This window comes from Ctenopharyngodon idella, chromosome 7 (genome assembly GCF_019924925.1).
Source record: "Ctenopharyngodon idella isolate HZGC_01 chromosome 7, HZGC01, whole genome shotgun sequence".
Taxonomy (NCBI): Eukaryota; Metazoa; Chordata; class Actinopteri; order Cypriniformes; family Xenocyprididae; genus Ctenopharyngodon; species Ctenopharyngodon idella.
The window spans coordinates 44,424,570-44,437,790 of record NC_067226.1 but is presented as its reverse complement, the minus strand read 5'-3'; the positions used below and the strand labels follow the sequence as shown (position 1 = coordinate 44,437,790).

The window sequence follows — 13,221 nt, the reverse complement described above, 5'->3', positions numbered from 1 at the left end:
TCAGCCAAATAAATGAGGGTTGTTAAATTCCACGTACAACCCTCTACAATGCGAGTAAATCACTCGCATATGCGACCAAATCTTCATTGGCTAATAAATTCTCTAGTGTGAAGGCGCTAGGGGTGAAACGGTTCTCAGTTATTAAAAAAAAAAAAAAAAAAAAAAATTAATCGAACCGTACCGTTCTGCACTCGGTTCGGCACGCACTTGCACTGCGGTTTATCTCACATCTGACTACGCATACGCATCTATAATATGGTTTGTAGAAAATAAATAAAACAGACAGATAGAGTTAGGCTAATGTATGTTTCTGTCGATGGACACGTATTCTGGCTTCCCCTAAACTTTGTTCAATGCGAGTGCCGTATGCTCTATCTGACCAGTCATTTCGCCGTCATCACCTGGGTGTTGATATCGTGTGAGCGCAGGTGAGACCTGAACAGCACACGTTGCTATCTGCGTTTAAACTAAACTTATTTAAGCCTTGCCAATTTAAACATTCGAGTGCAAGGCAAGAAGATTTGTGCACTCATCCGAAGCGCGCACGCGGAAGCGCCTGTACAGCGCGCAAATATTGAGGTCTCTTTCAAGTCTTGTGCTTGAACGGACAAATTCACACAAGATTATGTCAACATGCCCGTCTTAGCGAGTATCCTAGCAAGCATAGTCGGTTATGTCTCAAGTGAACTTATACACTGGAGAAAGAGCGCATGTGTTCAGTATCAGCGTACTAATCCATGTATGTCTTAAAGAGACAGCAGCCCTTGCATTCCTGCTGTCTGAATGTGTTTTTAATGTTAATCAAAACTACAAAAGACAAGGAAATCACTCATTGCTCATGACTGAATATTAACTTATTAATAATGATTGATCTTTATTTAATTTATACAGTGAAGATTACATGCAATGTTGTTTTACATTTTATTAGCTACTTTATTCAATTTCTGTACCTGAAAACTGTACATGAAAAACCTGAAAAGCTTTATTTGTATCTTTGCTTTACTGTATTTATTTGTGCCATTTGATTATTTGTTCATATTTTCTTTATTTTTATTTGACAATATTATTTTTTTACCTAAACATAGCACATACCAAACCGTGACACAAACCGAACCGTGAGTAATCTAAACCGCTGCACCCCAAAAAGAAAGGTGCACAACTCGGCGTCGCTTTGCTGAAAGTGCTGTGTTTCTCACACACACGCAAAGAGAGAGAGAGAGAGAGAGAGAGAGAGAGAGAGAGAGAGAGAGAGAGAGAGAGAGAGAGAGAGAGAGAGAGAGAGAGAGAGAGAGAGAGAGAGAGAGAGAGAGAGAGAGAGAGAGATTACATGTTACATGTAGTCAGTGCATTACATGTAAACAATATTCTTTGTTGTAGTTTTCTGTCAAAATAATGGAGTTCATTTGGAATTATTCAGCTTTTAAGAACAACCAGAAGATATGCCGGTTTCTCCAGTAGTGGAATTAATGCGCAAACGGCAATCTGGCGAGTAAACTAAACTTCTTTGCTGCAGTCTGTCACTAATGATATTAACCAAACAGCAAATGACAAAAGGAAAATCACTCACTGATCTTGACTGAATAACTTTAATAAGGATTAGTCTATATTCAATGTGTACAGTAAGAATATTCTGTGTTACATAGTATTAGTTTTTGCTGAAGTATTGATAATTGTGAAATTTCACTGTTATTTAAAATTAATCATATTGTGAAATAAGACTTTGATTGTATCGCCCACCAATAATTGTGTTAAATAAACTTGATTTCAATACTGACGAAAAACAATCGTGATTATGATTTTTGCCATAATCGAGCAGCCCTACTTTCAAGTTCATAGCATAAAAAGTGCAGAATGAGTTTTGAAGAGCAGTTTAATATTTAGAGTTAAAGATTTAACCATTCCCTTATAGCCAAGTATGAGCAAAAAGTAATAGTGATGTTTGTCTGATGACCTTTGAAACACTGTACAGAGCAACGTGGCACAAATGTATTAACAGATTCCCGCGGCTGACAAAAAACCTTGAGAACTAGGATACCAAATCAGCTTTCAGAGAATAAAAGGACAAAAACTTTGTGATATTCAAAACCTGAATAAATCAGCATTGCCCATGACTAACAACAAAGACAAAAACTACCCAGCTTTGAGTTATTGGAACTTACTTAATTTCCTTGTGCTAGAACACGTCCAAATCCTCAGGATTATTCAGTTGAAAAGGCTTCGGTCTAAAATTCACAATCCATTGCATGTCGGCAATGATTTAAATGCTTATGGTATGGAAAATATCCTGTACTTATATACCCATACAAAAAATAGACAGCAGCAGATGGCTGATCATGCATGTTATTTGTAATCTAGTACAACAGCTTTGACTGGGCAACCCCCTTCCCCAAGAGACAGATGTGCCAAACTCCCATTTGTATAAATGCCTCTTACAATTTGTTGCAAAAGTTGCTAAGAGTGTCAGGGGCCCTGCTTTTGGGGAAGTTTACTTTTCATAGGTCGTTGACTCTGTTTAGATGTTTTTGCCAGATCAGTGCTAAAGTCTGTCAGGCTAGATTATTACAAAACAGAGCATTTCTTTAGTCACACAACTGGCCGGCAAGAACAAAAATTTAGTGGGCATTAAGACAGGACTATCTAAACTCATTCATATTCAAGGTGATCAGGAGAAATAATGCTGTAGGTTTTGAAGAAATAGTTCAGTAACTTATAAAAAAAAAAAAAAAAAAAAAAAAAAAAAAAGTTTAAAATTAAACGGGTACTCCAACCAAACAAGAAAATTCTATCATAATTTACATGCCGTTCCAAAAACTTTCTTTCATCAGTGAAACTTAAAATAAGACAATTTAAGGGAAGGCATCTGTTTTTTGTTCATACAATGGAGGTCAATAGGCTCCAAAATGCCTCCTACTTTTGCAGAAGAATAAAAGACATAGAGGTTTGGAAAAACATGAGGGTGAGTAAATGATGACTGTGTTTTCATTTTTGGGTGGAGTATCCCTCTAAAAAGATTAATAATCATCTTCATGTCATTCCAGACCTGTATGATGTATAACAAAAAAAAAAAAAAAAAAAAAAAAAGATATTCTTAAGAATGTTTGTACTGCTCTTTTCCTTATAACACGAGCAATACAAGGGCTGTTGAGATACCATAAAAGTAACAGAAGTAGTCCATATGATGCATTATCTAGTCTTCTAAAGCAATATGATAGCTTTGTATGCATAACAGAATGAAATAAAGTTATTTACTGATTATCTTTCCTTCTACATGGCATGTGAAAGTGACATGTGAAGGCCAAGTATGGTAACCCATACTCGGAATTTGTCCTCTGTATTTAAAGGCAGGAACACACCAAGCCGATGGTCGGCCGTCGGGCAGTTTTTGTTTGTTGGCCGACTAAGTTTTCTCAGTGTGTTCCGCATCGTCGGCTGAAGTTGGTCCTCGTCGGGCCATCTGATCATTCTGATTGGCTGTTCGGCTACTGCCACCTGCTTGTACGGAAAGGCATTTCATCTTACGCAGGCACATAACGGACGTGCTACTTGGCCGTCGGCTGTCGAGCGTCGGTTTGGTGTGTGTGTGTGTGTGTGTTAACTACTCACTACTCCTAATGTGTGTACACTAACTGTATGAGTTAATTGCCGACAAACTATCAGACTGCAGGGTTGGCTCACGTCGGCAGCGTCTGAGTCCAAAGTTGGCCTGACACACCAATGTCCGGAGGGAAATGACCGAGGTGCCCTTGAGTTATTTCCTTCCGGTATTAAGACTTGAACCCACAAACTTTGGGTTACCAGTCTGACTCTCTAACCATTAGGCCATGACTCCCCATGTCATGTTATACCAGGTTTACCATGATGCAAAATTCCATTTGTTCGTGGGTGTCCCATAACATACTGAGTTTAAAGGGGTCCTTGATTATGATTTCACTTTTTTATATTTAGTGTAATGTTGCTGTTTGAGCATAAACAACATCTGCAAAGTTACGACGCTCAAAGTTTAATGCAAAGGGAGATATTTTCTTTTACAGAAATCTTTTTAATAACGACAACAAAAGGCTGGTAGGGACTAAAACAAGCTTCTTCCTGAGTTGGTGACATCATTAACCCTAAAATTTACATAAACCCTGCCCCCAGGAACACGCAACAAAGGGGGCGAGGCCATGTTGGGCTGCTTTAGAGAAGAGGAAGAGCTGTTGTAGTGGAGTGTTGTTGTCATGCCGTCATTTTACACCGGACTGCTTTACAAACGAGGGTCAATTCAACACTGGATTTGCACAAAAAGATTAACATGACGACACATGCTAGTCGATGAGTTGAAAAACTCCACAGCAACTACATAAATGTATCCACTAACCATTCAGAAACGTCCAGTTTCATTCTAAAAGTTGTAACTTCTTGAGTCTCTCCATCAGTTTCCGACTCCGGTTTGAACAATGTAAGGCTGAACACCATTACTGACAATCCTCATTTTGGCTGCGTGAGATTCTCCAGCTTTGTTGTTGTTGAGCAACCGAAGCGTGAGCTGTTAAAGCTCCGCCCTCTTCTGGAAAGGGGGCTGGGAGCAGCAGCTCATTTGCATTTAAAGGGACACACACAAAAACTGCGTGTTTTTGCTTACACCCAAATAGGGGAAAATTTGACAAGCTATAATAAATGATCTGTGGGGTATTTTGAGCTGAAACTTCACAGACACGTTCTGGGGACACCAGAGACTTATATTACATCTTGTAAAAGGGGCATTATAAGTCCCCTTTAAACATAAGTGAAAGCACAAGAGCTACTGCGACAACTAAATTTTAACTTTATAGCACCGTTTTGGTTTTGGGGCGCAACAACAGTCAGTTAAAACCCTGCTGTCTGTCTTCACTGTATGAATTAAACATACAATGATTCCTAAAGCTGTGAGTGATTTTCTTTTTTTGTTGTTGTTGTTGGTGTTGTTGTTGGTTAACAAACATAGACAACAGCAGGTATATTAGGCTGCTGTCACTTTAAGACCTAATGCATGGCTCTAATATACTGACACTTCAGATTATAGGGTGGGCATTTTGACACCTTAAGTATTTGTGAGTATTCGACCGGGTGTTTAAAACAATAAACCATAAAAAAACTCAATTCAGTACTCAGTCTGTTGACAGGTGTCTTTCTGCACACAAGCGTTGTTGCAAGTGAAATGAAATATTGCACATGATGAGCAAAAACTACTTTTAGGATGCTTTTTTGCTCGACAGTATCCTTCCTCATTCACTTTCATTGTATGGAAAAGAGCAACATGAACATTCTGCAAAACATTTTTCATGTTCTATGGGGGAAAAAACATAAAAAAAAATCTTAAAATGATGGCAAATAAAAGAGTTCATTACGGGGTCAACTACACCTTTACAGCAGCATTGGAAACAAATTCGCTGTGCCAATGCTCTGTAACAACCCCCAAAAAGTAGAGTAGTGCATGGCAGCACATTTGGAGTCAATTAGAGGGGCATTTACTCTAGCTGTTAGATGTGGCTTTAAAAATACAACTTGCGGCATGCGGCATTTGTTTGTATGACTCTCACACAGAGATCTCTGACACACACACCTTCGCATACAGCAAAATGCATGTCAGCATCAGTGGTACACAAGAAGAAAACCCTTGACTCGTGGGCTAAATAAATGTAAATGTAAATGACAAATAAATGACAAACACTGGATAACCTGCTACCACAGACAGACCCATGAAAACAATAGCTTCCGTCTGAGCAGAATGAGGCCACGGGAAGGAGGGGTGGAAGCTCTCATAAGCCCCGCTGGAAACTCGCAGTCATTAATCTGATTAATGTATACAAGACAACAGAGCGTCTACAATATTTCAACTCCAAAAATGCCCATTAATCTAGGCATACTCTTTCCAACAAGGGCATTCTTTCCAACAGGATCTTACTCCTCTGCAACCGGCCACCAACGTGTATAGGGGAAAATAAACGGCAGATAGACAATAAAACAGCAGCTTATTCCCATGAGGGAAATCATGCAATTCAAATGGTCTAAAATTGTAAAGACATTACTGACCTATATTTCGGCCAGCCACACTGATTAAATCGCATAATATTTTGCCATTTTGAGATTAGCGCATTGCAATATACAGTAAAGCTGAAGAGGGATTTCACTATTGTGTCAGTTCAAAAATCTACCGACAGCCTTGCCAATATATAAAGCTTTGAGTAAATCTTGTGTAAAATAAATTTTCATATTAGAAATTTGTCTTATTTGGCATAATATTAACCAGACATCAAGATGTCAATGTTAATTATTGAAAACCCCATATTGGTCGACCACTAAAAGACATGCACAGTAATTCACACATGGCATAGACATATGGAAATGCAGCGTAACATTTGCAAAATCAGATAGATGCAAGTGTAAAATGAGGAACTTACCAAAAGCAAAGGAGAATTTTAGAAATTAGTGGTTCTTTGCCCAAAGACACGGCCTCTTCGTTGGCCCTGTGAGAGGAAGGAGATGTTAGGCTTTTGACAGGTTTTAGTAAGCCAGAGAAGATGTAAGCAGCTGAAAGGGTCTCCTGGTCCACTTAAGATGGCAGTACAGTAAAGAAAGCAGCAGGTTAATATAAACCCAGGCACTCAAAGGTGGCACATTCTGATATGAAGAGTGAAATGCCACACATAGAAGACCTGAAGAGGCAATCATGAGGACACTGGAAAACACCTCGGCTATGTGCTACTGGCCTCAAACCTGACCTAGTCAAAAGTCAACACCTTATGCAAGGAATGTTCCGGGTTCATTATGAGTTAAGCTCTATGGATGATTACCTCAGAAACAAAAATATAGTAATGCACTTACAATAAACAACTTAATACGTCACTAACAAAAAGAGACTGTTTATGTAGAGAATAATCCACCCACACATAACCAGATGTTCACATCTAGAATAGTAATTCCACTACTTTTTTTTTTTTTTTTTTTAATAAAATATTAATATAACTTTTACCAACAATACTGTAGGCCAAATCAATATTTTTGGTGGTGAACAGCAGCATATAATAAATGTGATCCATAAAACATTTAACTTTCTGAAATGTAAGATGAACAATGTAGGTCCGGGGGCAGGGCGGATGCTTTAATTGCATAAGTAATTTTAATGCGTTATTTTTCCCCATAACTACTTAATTAGATTAATGCGTTAAATTGACATCCCTAAAAAATAAATAAAATTTTTAAAACAAACATATTTGGAAACACTGACATTTTGAAATAGTACCATGTTGCAGATTTGTTGCCGAACACTCTGACTGAGCTCTTGAGATTTTCGCTCATTGTTAAGTGATCCGTAAAGCGCACTTCAATTAATTTCAATTCATCTGATTTGACGAGCTACATGTAAATGATATTCTTTGATGTATTTCCTCAAATCAGTTCAAGTGAATGCAGACAACGTGATTAATTTTTATTAACCCAGCAGCTCATCAATCCTTAGTTCGTTTTATATTGTTGTTAGGAGTAGAATTATTATTATCATATCAGTATTATTGTAAATTATTTTTGTAAATTATTCAGAAACACTGAATGACCAACAAAGTTTTAAGCACCACCACAAGTCCTAAGTTCAGTTTAAATGACAAATGTGCATTCATACACCAAGTTTTAGTTCTAATTACTTAAGTTCTATCTAGAGATCGACCGATATATATCGATTTACCGATATTTTCCCCGATATTTAAGCATTTTACCATAATCGGATATCGGTTTTGTAATATTGGATTTACCGATAAACGCCGCCATCTTGTGGGTGTTTTGAGAATTGCGCACAGGATCGCCATTACAGCGCATCTGAGGGGAGACGAGACAATGGCGTGCACATGTAAAGTATACTTACCTGCTTTGCTGTAATTAGTAAACTTTATTTAACATAACAGCCATTAATGCACAAATTAGATGGGTTACATAAATGCCTGAAATGTAGCTAGTTTATGCAGCTTGTCTCTAAAAAAATGGAGACAAGCTCACGGAGCCACGTAAGATAATCCGTCATGTCCTGTCCCAATAAATGTAACTTTGCTTGAATTAAATAATACAGCCATGACTGAGCACATGTTGGAAATAAAAGCGCTGAATTTAATTCTCTCTCTGTTGTCTATGCTCATCATTAGTCTCGTGAAGTCGTCTGCATTTTGCTGTTCACTCAGCGGATTGATGCTCAGGAAATGCTACAGCACGGCCACCGACCGCATGTAACTTTTAACAAGATTCACTTGTTTAAAACACCGTAATTATATAAACATTTACTATATAACCATTAATTCGCTAATAAACATCCAAGTGAATGCAACTCTTTGGAAATTAATTATTATCTCCACGAGCGATCGCAGTTTAAGTATAGTTCTGTGTAAATGCATAGATAAACAGCGCTTTGTCAGCAGATATTTCATAATCTAGAACGACAAAAACATTATTAATAATTCTGATATAACATACCAGTTGAGAAATGCAATAAAATACAATGTTTTGTTTGTTATATTCCAATATTCCAGAGAATATTATTCAGTTATTTAACATCCAGCAAATTATTCTTCACTCTTTACTTTTAGCCTATTAAACAGCTTATAAATCTACTAAAACTGTAGTTTAAAATGAAGTATTACATTTCTGCAAAGTTGACTCCTGTCTTTAATTTATTTTCTCCATTTGAAAACATTAGACATTCTACATTTATTTTGCTTATAGTTAACATTAGTGTTGCTGCTGATGCTTTTTATAAATACAATTATTTTTGTAATATGAAGATTAAAATTAACATGAAAGACTACTAATTTAACAAAAACAGTTTAGTACCAATGTATTTTTTTATTTTTTGCACTTTGAGACCCCTCTATTTATTGGTGTATAAATAAGATTTGTTTTGTTTTCTATGCAAGGAGGGAGTGATTGTTATAAATAAAATGGTTTGTTCAGTTCAGTGGTGTTGTAATCGTGTCAAAAACAGAAGTATAACAGTAAATAAATATCGGTTCTGCATATCGGTTATCGGGCACATAAACACACAAATTATCGGTATTGGTATCGGTTCTAAAATAAATCAATATCAGTCGATCACTAGTTCTATCATAATATAATGCTTGATTGACTGATGTTAAGTTTGTTTGTTTATGATTTAACACCATGCGAGCTACCTCGGCTATATTCATGGAGATTTTTTTTTTTTTTTTTTTTTTTTTTTTTTTTTTTTAGGAAAAAAAAATTAAATTAGGTTTTTAAATTTGATCTTAGATAAAAATTCTAAAACTAAATCAGGCCTTACTTCATTAAAAATCTTTTCATAAAAGTCAACAGTAAAAATAAAGAGTTCTAACAGATTTCAAACTAACACAATCCATCAAAATATGGTTCAGTGATAATATGATAATATAGATAATATGATCCCAGCGATTTTCAAAGTGGACACAATGTTTTTAACTGATGTTAAGAGTGTACTTTCAGATATCACATATGACTGTATACTGTATCTTAATTTAAAAAGTTGTGCCATTTTACAAAAATAAGCTGATTTGGTGGAATCATACACACATATATACATATACATACACATATATACACACACACACACACACACATATATATTATATTTATATATATATATATATATATATATATATATATATATATAATATAATATATATATAATATAATATATATATATATATATATATATATATATATATATATATATTCGTATATGAGTCTGGTGAGTAAACTAAAAAATTAACTAGCCACTGGCGATTCTATTGCCAAGGCGTGTATAGAGTGTTGGATATGTCTGATTAATTTAATTTGATGATAATTTATAATTATACATAATATATAACATATTTATATATTTAACTACAATGCACAACATGAGCTGAAAACACTACACGTCCATTAATTACGACTGTGAACATCTGTAGAGCACACGTTTGGAATGTGACATCACCCCTGACATATAGCACATTCCTGTGTGCTGTCAGGTTCAGGCACGCTGCTCTAATTAGACCCCGAGCACACGGCCGCTCACCTCATCAGGCCCTCGCCTGCCTCAAACACTCCTACTGAACCAAACAAGGCTCCGCTCGCCCCAGCCAGCTAGTTTAGGTCTAGTATATTCACATCTTCATTGGACGAATAAAGCTGAACTGGGTAATTGCTGCTCTTCTTCAAAATATTTAGAGCCAAACTGTTGCATGAAATGATTGGACTATGAAACAACAGATTTGGAAGCACTAGCAAACGTGAAAAGGCCCACTGTTAGAGCTCGTGGCACGTGTCCAGGGCAGCAGGACTGAACTGACAGTAGCAGTGGATTATTTTACAGGGAACCATGGCCTAATTTCATAAATGGATGACTGACAAAAGCAAACTGATTGAAGTGAACGTTCTTCTTGAAGCACGTTTCAGAAAGTCTGTGAGAAGACTCGCTGCATATTAAAAAGAAAAGTAATCGCCTAATACAGATTACAATTAGTGATTGGCCGATATGGATTTTTTTTTTTGATGGCCGACACTGATGCCAATATCTTAAGCCCTGTTTACACTTGGTATTAAGATGCGATTTGGTCGATCGGATGACAAGTAGATGAATAAGACACATTCCCGTTTACACCTGGGGCCTCATTTATAAAACTTTGCGTAGATTTCATCCTAAAAGCTAGATTCTGCGTACACACAAAAAAAAATTCAGATTTATAAAATCATGCGTACGCCAGAACCTGCGCACAAATCCTTTTATAAATCCCAGTCAGCGGAAGATTGTGCGTACGTGCATCTCCACCCTGTCTCCTCCCCGAAATCACCACATATGGAGCTTACAACGCCTAGTTTTACTATGCATAACCTCATCTGCATTTCATTTACATGCATGTTCCCATCCACGCGACACCATGGTTAACACCGTCAAAGGTACAAGACACTGGAAAATATTAGATATGGACTATAAATGCCATTTGTGCAATACACTACTGTTTTAGAATATATATATCAAAATATCCATAAAAACAAAATTGTATAAAATACTTCAGATAAAGGTTTTAGAATAGAGTTAATTCATTCATTTCCACTGACCAAATAGTATTTTAATTGTTTTAAACAATTTGAATCAAATTTATGCAGTTTTGCTGATAAGGTGAACATATCTTTTAGAAAGTTTATAGGCTATTTTTAGTGGAAACAGATAGGCCTACTCATTTATTGCAGTGTAAATACAATTGTCTGTCTCGACGTGTCACTGACAAAGTATTTTAAAAAGGAATTATTGTGCTCCTAGCGCTCCTCGCTGTCATTAAAACAGCGTGTCACAGGAAAAGTGATCGAAAGTAGCACATCTACTATCTAAATTCATATCATTTTTGTTTAACTTCTCCGTAATGACTGCGTAATGTAATTTCAGTGCTTATCGCCATTAGTGAAAGTGTAATATTAAATGTAAATGTTTTCAAAATGAAAACGTGAGTTTCCACGAGAGTTTAAATCATTCTTTTATTTATTTAAACTGTTATTGTGAACATGCACTGTATTTATGATTAGGATTTAAAGTGGTTTTCCTTCATCTGCCGTCAGTCCCTCAGCTCACCATCGGTGTCGCCAAACTGCTCTGTCTCCAAAACGTTCGTACGCATGGGTCAGAGTTTGCATGGAGGTGAGCAAATTTTCCCATCAAGTTTGTTTTTATAAATCACAACTTATGCGTAGGAACTGGCGTACGCCTCTTTCAGGGCCTGTTTTGTGTGTACGCAATGGTTATAAATGAGGCCCCTGGTGTTTTGATCTCTTTTGTCCACTTTTCAACCACTTTTCTGATTTCTTCAAGAGAAGGGTCTATGGATGAGTAAATGTATGGGCTTTTTCTAAACTTTTGATCTAATGTTGGGAAATAAGCTCAAGCAATTTACATATGAACGCACCCAAAGATAACAGAAAAGGATACAGATAGCAGCAGCTTTCGTTTCTGCTTTGACAGCTGCAAAACTATATACTTTTACCAAGTCTTTGAATATCTAAACATTTAATTCCAAAGATAATAAAAAAAAAAAATTAAAAAAAATGTAATCCAATATAATCTGGTGACCATTATTGGCAATGCAGTAAAGGGAAACTACCAACTTTATAATATATGCACTATAATTTAGTTTTTACAAAGCTTTATCAATTCATAAAGATCACATTTAGCAGTCGTCGCAAGACAAAATTTTACAACCCGAACTAGTCTAACCTTTGACAGAAAATGGTAAAATGACCTTAGATGAGGGGTTCTCTCTATGATATCATTTCCTTTTTAATATTTTTTCTGCATGTTTAGACAGCAAATAGCTTGTATTGAACCCATAACATTTCTTCAAAGGCATAATGCAAATTTTCAGAAGGTCTATTTAGACCAAAATGTCACCACAAGATCAGGCAACTTTGTGTTCATCTTTCACTTAAAACCACACATTTTCCTTCCTCCCAAACATCTTCCCGGGAACACTGATCTGTCAAAGAATCCTGAATTTGGCTTGAGGACAGCTCAATAAAGCCCTGCTCTCGAAGGCTCAGTGCACTCTGTGTAGGCATGAAGAAAACAAAGGCAGTTTTGTTCTCCACCCAATGTCCTCCAGCACCACGCACAACAACAGAGATAGTTTCCTACGTTTGCCCCAGTGAGTTTAGTCTAATGCCGGGTTCACACTGTACGATTCTGGCCAAGATTTGGCCATCTGAGAAAAAAAAAAAAAATGAGAATCCTAAAAGATTCCACTGATCCTGGGCCAAAATCTAAGGCTACGTTCAGACTGTCAGTCCAAATCCGATCAGATTTAGCATGTGTGAACAGCAAAAAAACATTTCTGGAAATCAATTTCAGTCTGACTGCTCTGATCGGATTTCGCGTGGTTTATGTGACTTTCTCACGCCATTTAAAACGTAAACATCAGACATTGTTATAGGAAACATGCTGAAAGTCGCTGCAGAAACAAGGTTGTGTTGAAGTGTCGGACAAGTAGAAAATGACAATGTAACGGAGACATGTTTTGAAACCAGTGGAGACGACAGTACAGAATAAACTAAAGCCGCTCATCCCAGCCTCCTACGTTTCTTCCGCTGCCTCAGAAGACACAGTAGTCCAGCGTGGCGGATACACATTGTCATGATGTAAATAAGACAACATCTGTATTGCAAACCCCTCCATGTTGCCGTTGTTGTTGTTTTTGGCGT

The 13,221-nt window shown here is 36.7% G+C and overlaps 1 protein-coding gene across 5 annotated transcripts in view; it reads right to left on the bottom strand.

Annotated features, from left to right (window-relative positions):
* pacsin3 (protein kinase C and casein kinase substrate in neurons 3) overlaps positions 1-13,221 on the bottom strand; it is a 53,484-nt gene that overhangs the window by 35,476 nt on the left and 4,787 nt on the right. For 2 of the 5 annotated variants that reach the window (XM_051901690.1, XM_051901694.1), the window contains one exon: positions 6,420-6,485. The exons of 2 other annotated variants lie outside the window; for them this stretch is intronic. The gene's annotated coding sequence lies outside the window, so the exon portion shown is untranslated. Of the gene's footprint in view, positions 1-2,159; positions 2,424-6,419; positions 6,486-13,221 lie in introns of those variants that run through there. One more of the 5 variants, XM_051901691.1, reaches the window with a different exon arrangement.